General features: G+C 40.7%; 1 long non-coding RNA gene across 1 annotated transcript; it reads left to right on the top strand.

Annotated features, from left to right (window-relative positions):
• The first annotated feature begins 305 nt into the window (after positions 1 to 305).
• Positions 306 to 21,023, top strand: LOC125642460 (uncharacterized). Its single transcript, XR_007358409.2, has 4 exons — positions 306 to 407; positions 4,385 to 4,463; positions 17,178 to 17,336; positions 19,482 to 21,023. It is a non-coding gene; the product is annotated as an uncharacterized LOC125642460 (long non-coding RNA).
• Positions 21,024 to 21,636: the final 613 nt, after the last annotated feature.

Here is a 21,636-nt window from a genome sequence, read left to right on the forward strand (position 1 = left end):
ATTAAAAGAATTATTCAACATGTTATAACTCTCGATCAATAATCTACACACACTTGATCCTTTTAGGTTATATTGGTTCAATTTTAGGATAGATCTTTTCCCTTAAAATGCAGTATATTATAATACTTTATAGACTAAGATCACAAATTAAAGGAATGACATTTAAAAATGGACAGGTGTCCTCTTAGGTGCCTGGATGAAAATTTCCATGTAAGTATTTGGATGAGATAGCTAAGGGGGGGTGGGAGAGGACGGGAGATTGAGGTTTTTGTATTAACTTTAAAATGTGTGTTCTCCACAGATTTTTACTGAATGAATTGCCTTATGGATTGGAATTGCTAAGAATCAGAATAAAAGTTGCATGGAACACATCACAAATGTGAAGCTTGTTTCTGATTCTTTCATAGGTAAGAAACTTTCTATTATGGATGTCACCCAAGCTTTTGGATACATTATGGTTTTGTGCATTTGTCATACATAGCCTCAGCCAAACTTCAGTATTTACTACTTCATTGGGGAACAAAGGCCCTTTCAACGAAGGCCTAGTTAGACTCAGGATTTTTGTTCTAGTCTCCTGCTTTCCGGTCCTTAGCTGTTCATTATTTTTATTAAAGTTCTATAGCAGTAGTAGTGGTAGCCAAATGGCAAGTCTTCTCTCCCTCAGTGGTCAGTATGTGCCACCGACTCCCACTGCCTCAGTGACCAAAGCCTTTTCATTATGTACATTTGTTCTGAATCGCAGCCTGTGAAAGAGCTCCAGCATGGAGATTCATCTGGACTTTCTCCTGCTGCTATTCTGACTCACAGCCAAGGCCACATTCTGTTTTCTCTGGGTTGTCCTTTATTGTAGATGAGTGGAACCCAAACTGGGGGTGCGCCCCCCACAGGGAGTGCAGAGGAACATCCGGGGGGTGGGGGGAGGGCGTGACAGGGCCCAGGGCAGCCCCCACAGGTGGCGGAGAAGGAGCATCACCCAGTCCTGCTATGCTCCCAGCTCTGCCCCGGCTCTGCTTCCGGGCCCGGCTCTGCTCCCAGCCATGGCTCAGCTTCCAGCTGCAGTCTGGTCTCTCCTTTCCCTTAATGGAATCTGTTCATGCCCCCCTAGGAGCCAGGGTCGGCAGCTGGGAGCGGAGACGTGGTCAGGAGCCGGGGCCGGAGCCTGGGCTGAGAGCAGAGCTGCAGCGGGAAGAGGGAGCACAGCTGGGGCTGGGATCCGGGGCCGGCACTGTGGCTGGGGGAAGAGTCAGGCTGGCCGGTGCTTCCTGCCTTAGTGGGGGCTGGCTTGGGCCCCACTGCACCCCTCTGAACGTTTCTCCGTACCCCCAATGTTGACTACATCTCTTGCCAAGAGACCTGCATCTAACAACGTGACATTGTTCCTTTCATAAAACATCAAACATCATTAATAAGTTAGCACAGTGTACATCTGAAGTATGAGGAAAACCAAGGTAAAGCTCAGCTTGTGAATGACAGGATACTGAGTTTTGCTGCTTTACTAACCATTGCAGGGAAGGCTTCTAAGTAGAGAGCCAGAAAATACCCTCGTAATTTGTGCCCAGAAGCTTTGGTCAGGAGCAGAATGGTTGTTTTTATCTGCCAACTGCAAAGTTCTTTGAAGCAGTGAGATTTTAACCCTGCCCAGGCTGCATATACTTAAAGTTGGAGGATCAGATCTTTTCTAGTATGTCAACCTTTCAGGACAATGCCAGTGGAAAGCATACCTTAGAATCTATATGCAAGAAATTCAAGAAATGGCTCAGCTGGACTCAGTGAAAAGAGAAACATTATTTTCTCAGGTTCTTGCTCAATATTGTCCAGATTGGAAATGTATTGCATATAAGTGTGTCTATGCATAGGTAGTCCATAGTGCAAGAATATTCTTCTCATGTTGTTCTGCATTGCTAAATGATAACTGCAGGAATGTAAAACCAGGCAATTTGTGTCTATGAAGATTGCTAGAACTGAATGAACTTCCAAGTGAACAAAAACTTCCCTGAAGAAGCCATTCCAGAACATTTAACTGGTTCCAAAATACAACCAATTTTAATAAAAGCAAGTTATTCACAAATTATACGTAGCCTTTTGAAATAGTTCAAAGTAAAGTTCCTACAAGCTAATATTGTGAGTAGAAGTTCTTTGTCTCTTCAAGTGTGCAATGAAAATATGTCTAGTACCTTATAAAGGATTGTTTGGTTGATAGTGACTTTTAAAATCCAGCCTTACTTATAAATCAGCACCTCCTGGCCCCATTAATTCTGGTTAATCTTTTCTGAATTTCCTACCATGCAGTCTTTGAATTCTATATCTTTCTGGTATCGTGATACCAAGTGTGAGCTCCAGGTGTGGTCTTGCCAGAATAATACTGAGAGAGAGTTGGTTCTGTTTTCATACTCTGCCTCTGTGTAGGCAGCTCAAAATTGCCTTGATCTTTTTGTGCTGCCATGTCATATTGCAGACTGTGATACAGGAGGGTGAGGGAGCAGCGATAGAGGGGAAATATATAAGCCCTAGCATAATTAAGGCGTGGTTCCCTGTAGACTAGGGAGGGTTGCTACAGGTTAATTGGAGCATCTGTAGTCAATTAAGGCCCTGTCAGGAACCTAATAAATCCCCCTGCTTCAGGCAGTCAGGGTAGGAGGAGGGAGAGAGGACTGGAGCTTGGAGGTGTGTTGTGAGATTTGAAAGACCAGAGAACCGAAGTAACAGAGATCCTGCCCCGGCAGGGCATGGAGACTCCCTCCCCCAGCGTTTAAGGACTGAGGGTAAGAAACCCACAAGGGTTGAGAGGGACTGGGATTCAGAGCAAGGAGCAAACCTAGACCCCTCCCCATTTCCCTCCACCACCTTCCCGGGCCACTAGCGGGGCTCTTGGCGCTCAAGAGCAGGGGTAAGGGGTGATGTCTTACCTCCCTCTCCCCTCCCTCCCCCCCACCCCCAAGAAAAGCTCAGCACCCACCATATGTACATAGGCCATCTTGTCACAAGACTTAAAACAAAAAAATTCGAAATCCTATATTACTGCGCATTACTTTCTTTGATATTGCTCTCTCCCATTCAACATATGTTACAAATTAATATACTGGGTAAAATGATACGAATCCTTCTAAGTTGAATCTTTTTGTATTTATTTATTATTATTTTTTGGCACATTTTAAACCTTCATGAGAACTAGGTATTATTCCTCTGTCCTAACTGATGTTGCCAATGTCTCCAAATGTAATCTTACCTACGAATTTTACTAATGTCAGTTTACTCCCCTTTCTGGATCATTAGAGAACATTTTAAATATGACAGGACAAAGTACTGCATCCCTGCTGTATCCCACTTGATGCATTCCTCCATTCAATAGTTTGGTGTTTATCTTTACCCTTTGTTTTTGTTCCTTCAGTCTCTTTTCATTCCATGTAACTGTTCTCTAATCCCAAATTTGAATGAACTTTGTGTATAACCTCTCATGAGAGAGTATATCAAATGCTTTATTAAAATCTGCATTTTAATATGTGTGTTTCAATTTCCTAATTGACTTCTAAATGAATATTGATGCTTTAAAACAAATCTATTTATATAGTGTGGCTCTCTGTATTTTTCCCCAGTTCATTAACAGGGACAAGCAGTAATAATTTATACTAACATTGAAGGAATAAAGATTCAATAAACACTTGTAGTATAATTCCATGTATATGTGTTAATTTGCTCTACAGTAATGTAATGAGAAATAATAGTCTCCTCTTGAAATAAGGCTGTTATCTGAGTTTACATGCACACACAGGAGGTGTGAACATCGGAATCAAGCTGTCTGCCTTCATTTGCCAAATTACCCAAAGGAAAGTGTTGTTGTTGGAAGTGATCTGACTAATAATTTGCAATGTAAATGTCTGATAATGAAAGGGATGATTCCACACATGACACAATTCAGATATTCTCCTAATAATACTTTAGTGGGAGGAATCTGTGTACAGTTCTTTTTAAAAGCCACTACAAAATTTCTAAACCCAGAGAAGCTAACTGAAAGAATGTTTTAGAATCTTCCTTGTATATATGTAATAGGCTTTGCAAACTTTTTAATTGGTTCATAACATTTATCACAGGGCTATCACCATGGTTCAATGTTCTTTGATATGGCTCTGCAGCTCATCGAATGTCTATTGTCTCCAAATATATAGTACATTATATATTTAAATAAATGTCTAAAAAGTTTAATAAAACATCATTGGTATGATTTCGGTTACATGTTTGTCTTCCATTTACCGGGTGCTGTAACGACAAACCTGTGCACTACATTTGTCAGTCCATAGTATTAAAACACATATTATTAGCCTCTGAGTATGGGTAAGTGGAAATAAAGAAATATACTATTCCAACAATTTTTGTTTGCCTGATCTAGATCACACTGTGTACAAAGACCAATCTCAGCTGATGTGGGCAAGAAGATGGTCTAGATATCTCAAAGTATTCAGCTTCAGGTATGAATCAATAACCAATAAAGAAAATGACTGTATCTCTCAGACTAAATGTACTGCAGATTCTACAGGGAAGATAGATCTACGATATGCCAAGTAAATAAATATTTTAAATATCATGAAAATATGTACTATCAGTTTGATGCATGTATAGCATGTAACTTTTGATAGTGGAATGGGAGGCGAAGTTTAGCTAGACTCCAGAATCTGAACTTTCTTCTGAAATAGCCTATGTAACTATTCTAAGGGATCAAATCTATTTCGAATTTTGTATATTTTAATTAAAAACAGAGATGAAAAGTGTGACTTTAATAAAAGGAGAAATGGGCTGCTATTATGGGGATTTAATGAGCTCCCCTGCCATTTCCTTTTTCTTTGTCATCTTCTCCTCTTCCTTGTGAGAAAAGTGATGTGTTAGATGGATAATAGTCAATAGGGCTGAAATTCTGGTACCCATCACGACTCTCCCCAAAGCCCAGGTAAACAGGCTTTGCACAGGGAGGACAAATATTGGGACTGAGAAAGATGGAATCCTCCTTTCTCCCACCCAGAGGCTGGACTTGAAGCACTTGCCTAGCCAGCCTGTGTCCATTACTATATCCTGTGGTCTAGTAGCAGACATAGCTTTCTACACACGCACTGTGCAGGATTTGTGGTCAGTGGGTCTGCAGAGTTAATGGATCCACTGACCCCTACCACTTACCCAATTGCCCTACAATAATTTACCCTCTACATGTCTATAGGGTGAGCTACCACGGAGCTTGGCTCCATGGTATGCAGGGGGCTTGCAGATTCTGGATATTTTGAGCAGTTTTGATATATCCATGACCATATGTAGAACCCAACTGCTTATTTTTTCTTTTGGGATCACTCACACAGGGCTTTCCATGGCCCCACACTAGGTGTGGGGAGTTTTACCTTAGAAGAAAATTTTGGAGGCAATTAAAAATATGGATAACTTATTTACTACCTTGTGTGTCATCTATGCATTCATTCTCCCCCCTTCCGCACCTCGTCCATCTTCTTGGAGACACCTGCATTGGTATATACCATATTATCTTGCTAAAGGCCCTATCATGAATGAGCTATGATTTGTTTATGCTTTTTGGTTTGTAGATTTCACATAACAAAATTATTATTCTTATCCCTATTTCAGCGAGATCACTCAGCGCAAGGATTTTATCCCTGTGCATCACTGAGACGAGCACAAATGAACAAAGAAGAAAAACTAGAGCCTTGTCTGACCACTCTGGAAGAAAGAGAGTAGGATGTGGTTTAATTAGGCTGCAAGTTTATTCTCTTAAAATATCTGGAAGAACCTGGCAATGAATTTAACAGTGCAGGGCATCATCATTCCTTAATCATTTCTACATAATCTGCAACCTGGTCCCAGCCATCCCAATGCTGGTGCTCCGCTGCCCTTCCTTTGTCTGAGCTAAAAGGGGGCTCTAAAAGGAGGCAGTCAGCTTTCCACTGTACCAGATGTAGGGCCCTGAAACTCCCTCAGCTCCCGTAAAAGATGCTTTCATTCAAATCCTCTTTTGATCCATTTTCTCTGATAACTGTATCCCTTCCGTAAGGAGTACCTGTACTGGACATCTGCCATGGGTTTTAAATACTAAGTTACAATGTTAGAACCTAACTCCTGAGTCCCAGATGTTCTGTGGGGAAAGTGAACCTTCCTATCCACACTGGCCTCCACCAATCTGTAAGGGGAAAATATCCTTACTGGACCCTCAGGAAAAAAGGGTGACTAGGGTAATGCCCACAGTGGGTCATGAGGAAAACTGGTCCTTTTGAAAATTTCATGAGTGCTGACAGAGTTCCCTCCCCATTCTGAACTCTAGGGTACAGATGTGGGGACCTGCATGAAAGACCCCCTAAGCTTATTTCTGCCAGCCTAGGGTAAAACTTCCCCAAGGCACAAACTCTTTGCCCTTGGAGGGTACGCTGCCATCACCAAGTGATTTAACAAAGAATTAGGGAAAGGACTGCTTGGAGTTCCTATTCCCCCAAAATATCCCCCCAAGCCCTTACACCCCCTTTCCTGGGGAGGCTTGAGAATAATATCCTAACCAATTGGTTACAAAGCAATCACAGTCCCAAACCCCTGGGTCTTAGGACAATAGAGAAATCAGTCAGGCTCTTAAAAGAAACAGAACTTTTTTAGAAAGAAAAATGGTAAAAGAAAGGGAAGCTAATCTCACAGGGCAATCAGATTTAAAACACAGAGGATTTCCCTCTGGGCAAAAACTTTAAAGTTACAAAAAGAAAACCTGGAATACACCTTCCTCTCAGCACAGAGAAAATCACAAGCCGAAACAAAAGTAAACTAATGCATTTCCTTGCTAGTACTTAATAATTCTAATGGAGTTGGATTGCTTGCTTTCTTGATCTCTCTCCGGCAAGAACACAGAACAGACAGACAAAACCCTTTCTCCGCCCCCCCCCCCCCACTAGATTTGAAAGTATCTTGTCCCCTTATTGGTCCTTTTGGTCAGGTGCCAGCCAGGTTACCTGAGCTTCTTAACCCTTTACAGGTAAAAGGATATTGTGCCTCTGGCCAGGAGGGATTTTATAGTACTGTATACAGGAAGGTTGTTACCCTTCCCTTTATATTTGACAGGTGCAAGCCCAGTCAAGGTAAGAGAGGGTTTTTTGGGGCTGGATGGGGTATTAATACCCCCCCACACACACTCTTCTGGTCAGCAAGACAGTGCTCCTCTCCCCCAACTTCTTCCAGCTGCTTCCTGCTCTTTCTTAGGTTCATATATCGCAAGGCCAGAAGAGGGACTATTGTGATCATCTAGTCTGATCGCCTGTACAATATAGGCGATAGAACTTACCCACGATAATTCCTAAAGCAGATCTTTTCAAAAAATATCCGATCTTTATCTAAAAATGGTCAGTGATGGAGAATCCATCACTACCCCTGGTAAATTGTTCTAATAGTTAATTACTCTCTCTCTTAAAAGTGTACACCTTATTTCCAATCTGAATTTGTCTAGCTTCAATGGCCAGCCATTTGACTGTTACATGTTTCTCTGCTAGATTGAATAGCCCGTTATTAAACGTTTGTTCCCCGTGTAGGTACTTATAAACTGTAATGAAGTTAACTCCCTAACCTTCTCTTTATTAAGCTAAATAGATTGAGCTCCCTGAGTTTGTCACTATAAGGCATGTTTTCTAATCATTTAGTCTTTGTGGTGGTGTTCTCTGAATCCTTTCCAATTTATCAATATCCTTCTTGAATTGTGGACACCAGAACTAGACATAGTATTCCAGCGGTTGTTGCACCAGTGCCAAGTACAGAGGTAAAATAACCTCTCTCCTATTCAAGGTTCGCCTGCTAATGCATCCAAAGGTCACATTAGCCCTTTTGGCCACAGAATCGTACTGGGAGCTCATGCTCAGCTGATTATCTACCACACCTCCAAATCTTTTTCAGAGATCTTGCTTCCCAGAATAGAGTCCCCCATCCTGTAAGTATGGCCTATGTTCTTTCTTCCTAGATGTATACGTTTACATTTAGCCCTATTAAAATGCATATTGTTTGTTTGCACTCAGCGTACCAAGCGTTCCAGATCACTTTTATAGGTGACCTGTCCCTTTCATGATTTATCACTTCCCCAGTTATTGAGTCATCTGCAACCTTTAGCCATAATTTTTTTTATGGTTTCTTCCAGATCATTAATAAAAATGTTAGGGTCAAGAACTGATCCTTGCAGGACCCCATTGGAAACAAATCTGATAGATGAGGAGTCCTTGTTTACAATTACAGTTTGTGGCCTATCAGTTAGCCAGCTTTTAATCCAGTTAATGTGCAATGTTAATTTTATATCTTTCTAGTTTTTTTTAATCAAAGTGTAATGCAGTACCAAGTCAAATGCTTTACAGAAGTCTAAATATATTACATCAACAAAATTCCCTTTATCGCACAAACTTGTACTGCCATCAAAAAAAAGATATCATTAGTTTGACAGGATCTGGTTTCCATCAACCCATGTTGATTGGCATTAATCAATTATCGAGTCCTGTATCAGCTGTTCTATTATCTTGCCCAGATTGATGTCAGAATGACAGGCCTATAACCCAGGTCAGCTCATTTTCCCTTTTTAAATATTGGCACATTAGCATTCCTCCAGTCACGAGCCTTCTATCAATTCTTGTTTTCTCAATAACTCAGTGAAAGACTTCACTAAGATAATAATGTCCGGATTTACATGTTAAACTTCTTTCCTGTTGTTCTGCTTGCTTGGCTTTTGGTCTGCAAGAAAGCTGATTATGATAGACATGTTCCTATCAGTAGACACCTGCATAAAGTTTGCTTTTGGACACAGAGTGCATAGCCTAATGATGAGCGCACAAATTAGACTTTCACTTTAGATAAGTACATAACCTGGTATGGTGCCAGAAATCCATCCCACGTTAACAATGCAAATATGCTAGCGATATGCTAAAATTGCTCACCCAGCCCATTTCTCAATAGACCTCTGTGTTTACTCTGAATATGTCCCTAGTAGAAATGTTGCAGGGTCATTACAGGATGAATGCTCAAGAAATGCAATCAGTTGCAATCTTGCCTTATTTAGCTCATCATAGAGTGATTCAGTAATAGCAGTTTCATAAAGAACTACAGCAGTGTTCCTTTCTGTAAGGAACTTACAGATTTTCTGAGACCTAACATTTCACTGTATTTCTCCTAGTTCCTCGATGTTGTTTTTGGCTGTAGTATATGGTTTCATGTGGTGCTATTCTTAACATATATTTCTTGCGGCTGATCTTTAAATTTGGCTTCTTCCTTTCCTAGCAAATCCTAATCCTAAAATGTACAATGTATTAATAACTCTCTCATTTAGTTAAGGTGAAAGACGAGTAAGTTGACAAGTTTGGGATCCAAAGGTCTCATATTTGTTTGCCATTTCCCCACATCCTATTTTTAGTAGCTGTCTAGCTATGTATTTCTACTGTGCCTATCACCTAGATATTTTTAACCTGCTGAAGTATGTGAGCAAAGACTAGAGACAGTTACTCTCTAGTCAGGCACTCAGACACTATGAGGATGGGTACAACTGAGAACCTAGTTGGGGAGAGAAAGCATAGCTGATTATTTGTCTCCGCTCCTTCCATTAGTTTGCATCTTTTTGAATGCTTTAGGGGAAGGGATCTTTGGGTGAAGAAAGTTCTCTGGCCACGTTGAGGCTATTTTAATGGGGGATGGTCTGTGTAAAGAGGTGCGCTTTGCATTGTGATGTAAGGTCTTTAGTCAGTGTGGTTCAATTCAGTAGGACTACTTGTTTCCTTAAAATTAGGCATGTGTTTAAGTACCTTGCTTAATTAAGGTCCAACATAGTGGTTCTCAAACTGTGGGTCGCAAAGTGGGTTGCAACCCTGTTTTAATGGGGTGGCCAGGGCTGGCATTAGACTTGCTGAGGCCTGGGGCTGAAGCCAAATCCAGAACCTAAGTCCAACTATCCAGGGCCAAAGCCCAAGGGCTTCAGCTGTGACTGATGGGGCTCAGGTTACAGGCCCCCCACCCGGGGCCGAAGCTCTTCGGCTTGGGTTTTGGTCCCCCCACCTAGGGCAGCGGGGCTCGGGCAGACTCGGGCTTTGGTCCTCACTCCTGGGGTTGTGTAGTAATTTTTGTCAGAAGGGGATCACGGTGCAATGAAGTATCAGAACCCCTGGTCTAAGGGAATTGAGACATGGGCTCATCCTCATTTCTGGTGGTAGGGAGTGTCACAGTTCAGGACAACTGCAACTGTTTTCCCCCCAAGGTTCCCAGCTCCTCAGCTGTCATCTCTCTGGGGCAGAGACCCATGTCTCTTTCCCTTCTGCACAGATCCCTGCCTGTACTGTGATATTCTCAGCAAGTCAGACTGCCTAAACAGGCCAGGTCTTCACTTTGCTTTCTCTTCAGAAGGCTACAAACAATGTAGTTGCCAATGGTTATGAGTTACCACACGGCTTGTTAAAAGCAAGCACATTTATTCTTAAGGTGAAAGCATTACAGCAAAAACGTTGAAACAATAAAGAACCTACAACTTACCAGAGATCACAAAGGCTCTGGTGGGAGTCAGTCCTTCAAACCTCATATAGGGGTTTTTTCTGTGGTTACCCATTCATACAGTCTTAGCTGAGAACAAGCACACACACACACATTAATAGATCAGTCTTTTCTTTATGCAGTTTGAGCCTTTGATCTTGACCTCATGTGACAGGTCATCAGCAGACAAAGGCCCACTCCTCAGAGCATAGCTTTAAAAGGCTGGGTTTTTGCATAACCTGGGGTGGAGAATTTGCATTCACCACCTCCTAGATTTTTCCCGGGAAATCCACTTTACATGTATTGTCCCAAAAGATCTTTTATACCACATTGTACAGTATAGTCCTTTGATCCAGTACCACACTAACACATAACCTTTGCATTTAATACAATAGACTCCAAAGATACTTAAACTTAATTCAATAAGGTTTTTCAAGGATATTGCAGGAAATTGCCATATCTATCGCAGGGAGTTCCACCAGAGAATTTTGCCCTGTAGCTGTAGCATCAGCTGTAAGATGGTGGATTTGATGATCTAATAGTTAATTTATACCTCTAACTTCCATAATATTATCAAAACTTCCTTCTCTCTGTCGGCTGTGTCAATTCCAGACAGATGAAAGCACATCCTCACCCCAAACCTACCACATCTGCAAAAGCTCAGCAGAAGCCACCTAATTATCAAGCCACATCAGTAACTTTTGTGAAAACCACTAATGCTTGTATGTAAAAATCTGTGCGCACATGTGTTAAGCATATTAATAGTCCATAGCGTTTTTATTAGGATATGCAATAGGAATCATGTACACGTTTTTTGTGTATTTTTATTTTTACTTACTCAGTATGTTCCTATTAATCACTTGAGCTTCCTTCCCATTTACCTACCTTCTTTTTTGCATTTTCCATGTGCTTTCTCTGTCCTGGGAACTAAAATTGAGTGATAATCAACAGATGCTGACCTGAGAGTTAAAAAGAAACAGTAGCCTGAAGTATCAATAAACTATAACAATACAGATTAGAGAATCTGAAGATAATATAAATTCAGACAACAGTAGGGAAGAACAGAAAGATAAAAACAAACTTAAAAATAAAACCAAATGTTATTTCTAAGCCCATTACTTCCTCAGTTTTCGTTTGTCTTATGGAATATGGGTATTTTCTCTGATAAAATCTAGTGTGAGGACTGATTCTGGAAGGTACCAAACAACTTTAGAGAGGTGCTGGGAGCCCTTGATTCTCATTGTAGGCCCTCTCATGAAAATGCTAAACTCTTTAAAGACCAGAAATAGTCAGGACTGTGGGTTTGCATCTCATCTGCAAGACATCACTTCTAGCATCACAATGCTTCTTTATAGTGTGCTTGGACATTGGGACAGTCCTGATTTAGAAGGGGAATGACACTTTCTAAATTGCCATTACCATGTCCTGGAACAACTTTGGCTTTCCTTGGAGGCCTCCAATAAATATTGACAGCCCTGACTCTACCATGTAAGATCTAACAAGATCAATCCTAAATGAACAAAACAATTTTTGAAATTCAAGGTAGAAATCAATGTCTTGCTGTGGAGAAACAGGTCACCTTTCTTTAAAAATAAGTGGTCACTCTTCAGAGACCTATTCCAAGACAGTGGCTTTAATAAACATCTTTTAAAATGTTTTTTTAAAAAAAACATTAGAATAAATATTAAAATGTTTTTCTGTGGACCTCAATTGAAGGCCAGTGAAATGTAAATAGGTCAGTCAAGAGATCCATAAAACTATACAAGGGTAAGTTACATGCAAACTTAACAGAAATATGCTGGGGATATTTCTGGTTCCACAGATTCTGATTGAAAAATTTGAAAGTAAGAGTTTCCTGTGCTCATCCAAAGTAGCAGAGAAAATGGCATGTTTTGGTGACTGTTCTTTCTGCTATGAGCATTATTCTCCAAACAGCAATAATTGGTGCAGATGATTATAAGGACTGGTTTTAGTGAAGTATTTTAGTTTGATTTTCAGCCAGATGAGAACATCTGAATAAATCAAATCTGTTTTGTCTACTCATAATGCCTTGGGGGTAGCTCCTTCCAGTTCCTGACCAGCCAAAGAAGAGTCTGCCCTCAGAAAAATCTATTCCAGGAGTTACATTGAGCCCAGTGAATGATGGGACAAGAGTTTGGGAATGTATTCAGTGTCATGTGCATGCTCAATTAGTGTAGATGTGATCGATACAGCTCTGTCTTGCAACTCACGATTGAGCATCAGTGCCTGGAATTAAGGTGCTCCCTAGGAGCTAGGACACACTGCTATTTATATGTTGGTTGATTACATAACTGCTTACATAATTTGTGTCTATAATGGAAATATAGTGGACACTTGCACTCTTAATATTCTCCTGTAATGAGTACTTGAAATTATGGTCCATCTGAATCTCTATCTGACGATATTGTCTTCCATGTACAAAGGTAAATGTGTGTCTGTTCCAGCAGTGGCATTAGAAAGTTGGCATTTTTCATTTTCCAAAAGAACTGACAATGTATTTAGGATGGTGTCTGACATTTCAGAGTTTTAAAGGCTTTCTCGTGTGTGGCCCTTGGACTGACAAATGTTTGATTATTTTTTTTTAAATGTACAGTAAGTATAATTCAGTTGGTCTGTTAGCAGCTGTAGTGACAGAAAAAAAGGAATATAATTCAACTAATAATTGCACCCCTGACCAAGACAGAATACAATTTGAATGAGTATTTGCCACAATGATGCTGTTCAGCTGGAGTGTCTGATATATTAGAGATGGAAAAGACCTGTTAAAGCCATGTAATCTATCCTCCTACTAATACGGGGCTATTATTTTCTAGTGCTGCATTTAAATTAGTTTTAAAGAGTAAGCACCAGCATTTTCTTCCTGGCTTTTACCAGCCTCTCTCTTTTTTTTTTTTTTAACCTGTAAAATTGTCGGCATAGTTATTTAGACATCCAACTAATGTAAATGCAGGTGTAAATATCTAATTGCTCCTGCAGGTCAGGTAGCCAGCCATCCATGGGACAATGATTGTGCCCAAATAATTACACGCACGCACACACACACAATTATGGTACAAATTAGGTCTGCAACCCAGTGCCCCCATATTTGCCATCATAAAAAAGGGAGACCAGCTTTTGCAAATCTGGCACTATCACAAGATACTGATACCTAGAACCCCCAAATACATTTTTCTGTATGCTACTGCTGCTTGTGTGTGTGTGTTTTACATTAAAGGCAATTGGGAAGAATCCTGCCCTGGCCAGAGGTAAACTAAACACATTAACAGCTCTTTGTCGTCTCTAATTTCTGTAATTCTGATTATTAATAGTTTGGCCAAATGGAAATGTTGCTTCATTTTTTTCCTCATATATTTCTCTCTACTACCAAACAAACAGACTTTTATGTAGCTCTGGCATTCCAGAATAATCTCTCTCTCACTCAGAGTTTGACTCCAACAACATAAGGTTTTGAGGAAACAGTAAATTGGGTAAGTGACTGCATCAGCTACTTAGCTGCATATTAAATATGCTGGTGTTGCAGAAATTTGAAATCTCTTTTTATACTGACCACAGATCCAGTCTTTATAAATAAAGGATCTTGTCAGCGCAAAATATTTAATCAAATTCATCAAGGCAATAATTGCTCTATGTGTTTATTTACTTTTTTAGTAAAGTTTGTAGTACTTCAATCTGGTCATTTGAATCTCTATTTTCTAATTTGAAAACATTTTCTATTGATGTATCTGCCATATGAATAGCAAAACGATACTTTCATATCTATATTTTTATGAAAAATTTCTATGAAGAGAGAGACCTGGGGAGTGTGATGGGTTGGGTCACAGAAACCCCCTTGGGACTGTCACCTGATATGCTGAGACTACCTCTGAGCCTGTTTTCCCTGCCAGCTTGTGACTCCAGAACCCTGCCTTGTTGAGCCAGACACGCTAGCCTGCTACCAACACAGATTCAGGTCTGAACCACTTCCCCCAAAACTTCAGGCTTTAACTGAAAACCACTTAGCAGGTATTCCTGTCTCCAGCACCCAGATACCCAGTTCCCAGTGGGATCTAAACCCCATATAAATCCGTTTTACTCTGTATAAAGCTTATACAGGGCGAACTCATAAATTGTCCGCCCTCTATAACACTGGTAGAGAGAGATGCACAGCTGTTTGCTCCCCCAGGTATTAGTCACTAACTCTGGGTTCAATAATAAGCAAAAGTGATTTTATTAAATATAAAAAGTAGGATTTAAGTGGTTCCAAGTAATAACAGACAGAACAAAGTAAGTCACCAAGCAAAATAAAACAAAAACACATAAGTGTAAGCCTAATACATTAAGAAACTGAATACAGATAAAATCTCACCCTCAGAGATGTTCCACTAAGCTTCTTTCACAGACTAGACTCCTTCCTAGTCTGGGCCCAGTCCTTTCCCCTGTTAAAGTCCTTGTTCCAACTCAGGTGGTAACTAGGATAGTCTTATGGCTGCAGCCCCTTTGTTCTGTTCCACCCCATTGTATAGCTTTGGCACAAGGCAGGAATCTTTTGTCTCTCTGGATCCCCACCCCTCCTTCTAAATGGAAAAGCACCAGGTTTAAAATGGATTTCAGTACCAGGTGACATGTCTTGTGAGATCCCAAGCCTCCATTCTTCCTGGCCTGACGCACAGGAAGGCTTGCAAGTAAACAGAGCCATCTACAGTTAATTGTCCTGGTTAATCGGAGCCATCAAGATTCCAAACCACCATTAATGGCCCACACTTTGCATAATTACAATAGGACCTCAGAGTTATATTTCATATTTCTAGTTTCAGATACAAGAATGATACATTCATACAAATAGGATGAACACACTCAGTAGATTATAAGCTTTGTAATGATACCTTACAAGAGACCTTTTGCATGAAGCATATTCCAGTTACATTATATTCACACTTATTAGCATATTTTCATAAATCATATGAAGTGCAACGTCACAGAGAGCTCTTATGAGATTATTTTAAAAATTAAGTTGATAGGTAATGAAAAAACACTCTATTATGCACACAAAAGAACTTATTCTTATTAGTCTTTAGACAGAAATTTGTAGAAGAAACAGGGAATGAGGCCTATCTATGGATATCTTGAATGACAACTCTGAGGAAGCTTTATAAAATATAAGTAACACAGTGAAGTCTAGCACATTTCTAAGGGAAAAACTTGTTCTTCGGGCACTGTGTCATTCATAAAGCTGTGATACCAGAAAGCATTGTTGTGCAGGGGATTTGTAGGTGTGTGGAGCCAAATTTCTTCCCATACAGGGCAAAGCTGTGCAAATGTCATAAGATTTCATTCTCTGAGTTTTCCTGTCTCCTGTACTTTTCCAGTGTAGAGGACAATCTAGTCTTATGTCTGCAAACCATAGGAAGCACTTAAAAAAATTAGGGGTAGTTGGTCACTTTCTTCATGTGTCCCAAAAGTGGCTTCAGTGTGTTCAGGGCTGTGCTTCCATCTTGGAGAGCTCAGTAGAATCAAAATATTTCAGATCTGGAATTATTGTTATTGTTATTGTTCTGAGAGTTGGACTGGATAAAGTGAGGCCGACTAGTAAGGGTGTGGCTGATCAGAATGCTAGATCATCATTCCTTCTGACCAGCAGGCTAAGCCCCAGATCTTGTGGCTAACTAACCCAAAATCTAGGTGGTTAAAATTAAGAAATACCTGATTCTGATTTCTCATATTAGAAATAGAAGAGGAGAAATAGACTGTCCCCTTGCATTAAAGTCTCTTCTCAATTTGCCTGCCAGTGAAACAAACAAAAAAAAATGTTCTTACCTGAATCTGATTTATTTATTTTACTGTTTGGCATGGACAGGAATTAGCTGTCCACTAGAGACTGCATTGTATTTGGTAAGCATTCCTTATAATTGCATGTTGCTTTGATTTGTTTTTAGGATCATAAAGGTGAGATGGACCACTCAGTGTGGTGGCTACTTCCTGATGAACTGTGGCTATGCACCTTCTCAGATTTCCCATTAAGAGCTTTCTCAGGTTACCCGAGTCTTACTGTTTCCACCAGTTTGCAAGGGATGAGTCCTTTTGTAAGAACGTTAAAATACCTAAGTAGTAATAGTAAAGCAGAAAGAAAGGAAGTTACTTCCATGATAACTAACAATTTCAGAATAAATGAAATCTCTAGTGTAATATCAAAAATATTCTAGGATCCACATCCTGCTCCCATTGAAGGCAATAGCAGCAGAAACAGGTTCCTAATTTCTGTGTCTAACTACAGAGAAGAGTAAATCATTAAAAATGCTTTTAAAGGTGTCCAAATAAAATAAAAATGAATCATTACCAATCAGTTTGGAAGGTGTCTGTTTCCTACACAGTTGAATTGAAAGAATTGGCTTCAACTTTTGAAAATGTTATGTCCTGTCTGATGCTTGTCATGCTACCTTGCAAACAGTATAAATATACAAATGTAAAGAAAACTGTGAAGACACTGGACATTAGGAAGCTTCAGAGTTATAAGTGAAGATCTATAATGGAAGGGAAAATGGATGATTTGATAATGATTAAATCAAATGCTAACTGAAACAAATGATTTAGAATTGATTTAAATTGCTTTCTAATGGCGCTGTGGTATCTCAATCCTACTTTACTTTCAGTTACATAGAATCCTTTCTTTGCAGTATCATCAAAATGGCATCACTTCCTGAAAGAGAACAGACTCATTCGCATACTGAAATTAGAGATGGATACTGACCCAAAATCCTGAATTGGAACAACCCAAACAAGTTCAGATCCAGATCTAAACTTTGTGGCCCAGGCCCATCCCTAAACAGATACAGGTATGAGTGTTCCTAAGAACTGGGGTGCATATTTCTTTTTAAAACACAAAAGCAAGTAAATGTCATAGTTAAGGTTGCAAACCATTTCCTTGCTAACACAGCATTTTCAAAGGCCATAACTTACTAAAATATTTACCTTTGGGGCATACATTTTCGATATTTGATCTTTGTACAGAGGTGAATATTTTGGAAAGTTTGAGCAAAAAGACATTTTGACCTTTTAGTTATGAAAAGGAGAAAATACATTTCCTGTTCATTATTGTGACTTGTATATGTTTGGAATAACTCCAAACAACTGAATGCATCCGATGAAGTGAGCTGTAGCTCATGAAAGCTCATGCTCAGATAAATGGGTTAGTCTCTAAGGTGCCACAAGTCCTCCTTTTCTCAAAACAACTGAATCTTGAAACATGGAATTTGGCATGTGACTAGTACTTAACGTGCAGTATCTGTTCTGGTACATTTTAAGAAAAATAGTACTGCGGTGACAAACCAGTGAACATTTGAAAATCCTCTCTCATACAAATACAGCAGAAATACCATTAAGTTTTAAGGTATAATGTTAATTCCTGGAAGTGCTTCACATTCTTGTAACACAATTTGAAGGTAAGATCCAGGTCTTTCCATTGACTTCAAGAAGAGCTGGATCAGCCCCTATCGGCATGATGGGATGCTTAGTTCAATAAACTGCTCCAAATTAGCCAGGATCTTACAAGTTGGCAGGGAGGATGGAGAGGAAAAGAAGCAGCTTTGGTTTTCTGGACTGACATATTCGACCTTCTAGATGGATTAAGTTGTGCAGGGTTTGTGCTGAAGGAGCCTGGTAGGGGTAATATATATATTTTTGCCAGGGCTTTCCCTTTCTCTCTCTGCTGCTCAGCACTGGTAAAGAACAGGTGCAGATGGGCTTCAGCTGTGTCCTATACTATTGTAAATAGAAACGAGTTTCCACTGGCCCGTGTTTCTGGAGATGTGCTAATTCTGGAGCAACTTTCTTCTCTTTATTGATGGAGGCCAAGACAAAATTTAGCCCATAATGTATATTTGGAGAGGAGAAGGGAAAAGACCCCTTTTCCATGCCCTTACTTGAAATTTGTGGTGAAAGTGTAATTATGATTTCATCTGTGATGTGTAATTGTAGCCCCACCTGTGTGTTTGCACCAGTTATCCCTTTTATTTTAGTACAGTAGAACCCCGCTTATCCGAGCCTCCGTTATTCCGCTCTCTGTAGTAACCGAACCACCAGTGCACAAACAGGAACAGTGTTTCTCATCCTTTTTGTTGCAATTGCCCAGGACCCCAAGCCACAGGGAGCCGTGAAGCGAAGTTACAAGCTGCAGCCCGAGCCCTGCTGCCTGGGAGGGTCAGCTAGTTTCAAAGCAACTCCGCAACTTAAAATAACCTCTCTGCCCATTCTGCTGATTATCTGAATTTTTGATTATCCAATCTGGCCCCGGTCCCAGTTGCATGAGATAAACCGAGTTCCCCTGTGTTTGCATTATTTACTGCATGCCTTGTGGAAAAACCTGATGTGTTCATCATTATCCTCACCATGGTCAGCACCGCCAGTGGTCATCATCATGGTGTCTCCCCCACCAAGGCATGCGGGCCAGGATACAGCTTTTATAATGTGTTACACTGACACTAGCTGGGGCTCATCCATATTTATGAAGTTTTAACTTCTTTTCCTTATTTGAACCTCCACACCTCACTCCTTTTTGGGTGCCCCATTTTTCATAGGCTAACTTGTTATTTCTCTTCTACTCATTAACGATTATGTCACCTTATCACCACAGTAACAGATAAGGAAGTCTCTGACAGTTCACCGCAGCTAGTCATGTTGTGGTGTCTACTGATCTCTAATAGACATTATTATCCAAACTTAGCTGATATTTTCAAAACATCAGCATATCACGGACATAGACACCAGCTCAGCAGGTTTAATTATTAACTACTTATGTTAATTTATCTTTGCAATAAAGCTAATTTATTGGAAATGCTAATTTGGCTATGGTAAATATTTTACAAGCCTGAGCCCTGTAGGCCCTGTGTTAAAACATTAATTCTTATATTTTATCTCTATACCCTAACTACACTTGATACCTTTTATCCTTGGCTACAGCACTTAGCTTTTTGATTTTTCAGGGCACAGTTACAACAGCTGTAACGCTTGACCCCCAAGGACAGCCAGCAAAGGACAATCTCCAGAATCCATCATGATCATCATTGTCCAGACGAATCAAGGACTGCAATTAAGGAAGCAGTGGGGCACAGCAGGGGATGGCATGGCCCTGAAGGAAGATGCAGGATGGGCTCAGTGTTGGGGCACAATGGGTGATGGCCCGGCCCTTGAAAGTAGAGGCGGGCTGGGCTAGCATGGGATGGCCTAGTCCTGAAGGAAGAGGTGGGGTGGGTGGCTATGCTGGGACAGCAGGGGATGGCCTGGTTCCGTGCAGGAAGAGATGTGGTGGCCAGGGTCAGCTCCGCCCTCACACCTCTGCACAGGGCTATCCTGGCCCCAGGCCCAGGCATGGAGCCCCTGCCTCATCCCCCGAAGGGATGGATGGAGTTCCCTGCCCCAGGTCATGCTCCTCCAGCTCTCTGACCCCCTTCTGTCAATTAGAGGGTGGGACTCAGAGGGCGCTAATGAGCCTAGCTGCTCATAAGTGGAGAGGGAGCAGTTTCGCTCCTTTCCACTCTTCCTGTGCCTGGGAAGGAGCAGAAGAGGGTCAAGAGCCCCTTGAAGCCAACCCAACAGCCTCCACTTCAGTGTTTTCTGCAGGTGGGGGGTATGACTCAATAAGGTGGGAAGTGTTGAGGCAGGGGGAGTACAGGGCTCACATTTAGGTTGGGGAGAATGGGGTTGTGACGGTGCACCCCATAAGGCTTTATGGAAATATGCTTATGAATGTATATGTGACATAACTGGAATATGTTTGATGCTACATATGCCATGTAACACATCTATGTAAAGGTTATGATCTACTGAATATATTCATCCTATTTGTATGCATGTGTCATTGTTGTAGTCAAAGTTATGAATATTGGCTGTATAGTTGCTTGCTTTTAAATAACCTTAGTAAGGCATTTGATCAGCTTCTTTAGAATGGAATTTGCAAGTTAAGTGCCCAATCAAGAAGCAATTAATGCACAATGGATATTGGAAAGCTCCAATCCACATAAGAAGTCTACATGAGGACATTCAAGGTAGCATGTGGACAATGGCTGCTGCCTATAAAAACTGAGTCATGCATGAACATGTGACTTGCCCATGTGACTCCAAAACTCCATCTTGGAGCTGGACTTTGCATAGGAGAGAGGAGGGGTTCTCCACCCACAAGAGAAAGTCTATTTAAACCCCTGGGAGACCCCTCCATTTTGTCATCAGCTGGCTCAAGAGAGAGCCTCTTCACCCCCATGTATACCTGAAAGAAACTGGAACAAAGGACAATAATTACATGGGGTGTGAGTGATTGCTGGACCCAGACTAGAAGGAGACTAGTCTCTAAAAGGAAGCTTATTGAAACATCTGAGGGTGAGATTTTATCTGTATTCAGTTTTCTTACTGTACAAGACTTAAACTTGTGTGTTTCATTTTATTTTGCTTGGTAATTCGCTTTGTTCTGTTACTACTTGGAACCACTTAAATCCTAATTTCTGTGTTTAATAAAATCACTTTTTACTTATACCCAGAGTATGTATTAATACCGGGGGGCAGGGTGGGCACACAGCTGTGCATATCTCTCTATCAGTGTTATAGAGGGTGAAGAATTTGAGTTTACCCTGTATAAGCTTCCGCTGTGGGCCAGGGAAGACCTAGTCAGATAGTAACAGATCAGATACAGCTAACATCAGTGGACAGAGCAGTCCGCAACAGTAATTGGCAGGCCAGAACAGATTTGGCAGAAACACATCAGAACTGTCAACAGCAGTCGAGCTGAGAGGCCTCATCTGCACCCACTTGACCACTACCAGGTCAAACAATTTGTGAGTGTGGCTTGGGTGAGTAAGGATTGGGCTTTACCCAACAGTGTGGGGGGTGGGGTGGGAGACCCAACAAGCAGCCACGAATAATAACTGAAGCTCTGAGGACTGCCCCACTTCTCATCTGTTTTGTGATTTTGCTTAATTTCATTTTAAAGTGTATTAAGATGGATTAGATGCAAAGCAATGTTTCATGTCCTGCTAATTAACTTGATTTTAAAAAACACCTTTTTTTTTTCTATCTAGACTAGGGTAGGGAAGTCATTGCAAATTGTTAAAAAGAATTGAAAGCATCCACCTCGACATCAGCTTTCAT

Source organism: Caretta caretta, chromosome 9 (genome assembly GCF_965140235.1).
Source record: "Caretta caretta isolate rCarCar2 chromosome 9, rCarCar1.hap1, whole genome shotgun sequence".
Lineage (NCBI taxonomy): Eukaryota > Metazoa > Chordata > Testudines > Cheloniidae > Caretta > Caretta caretta.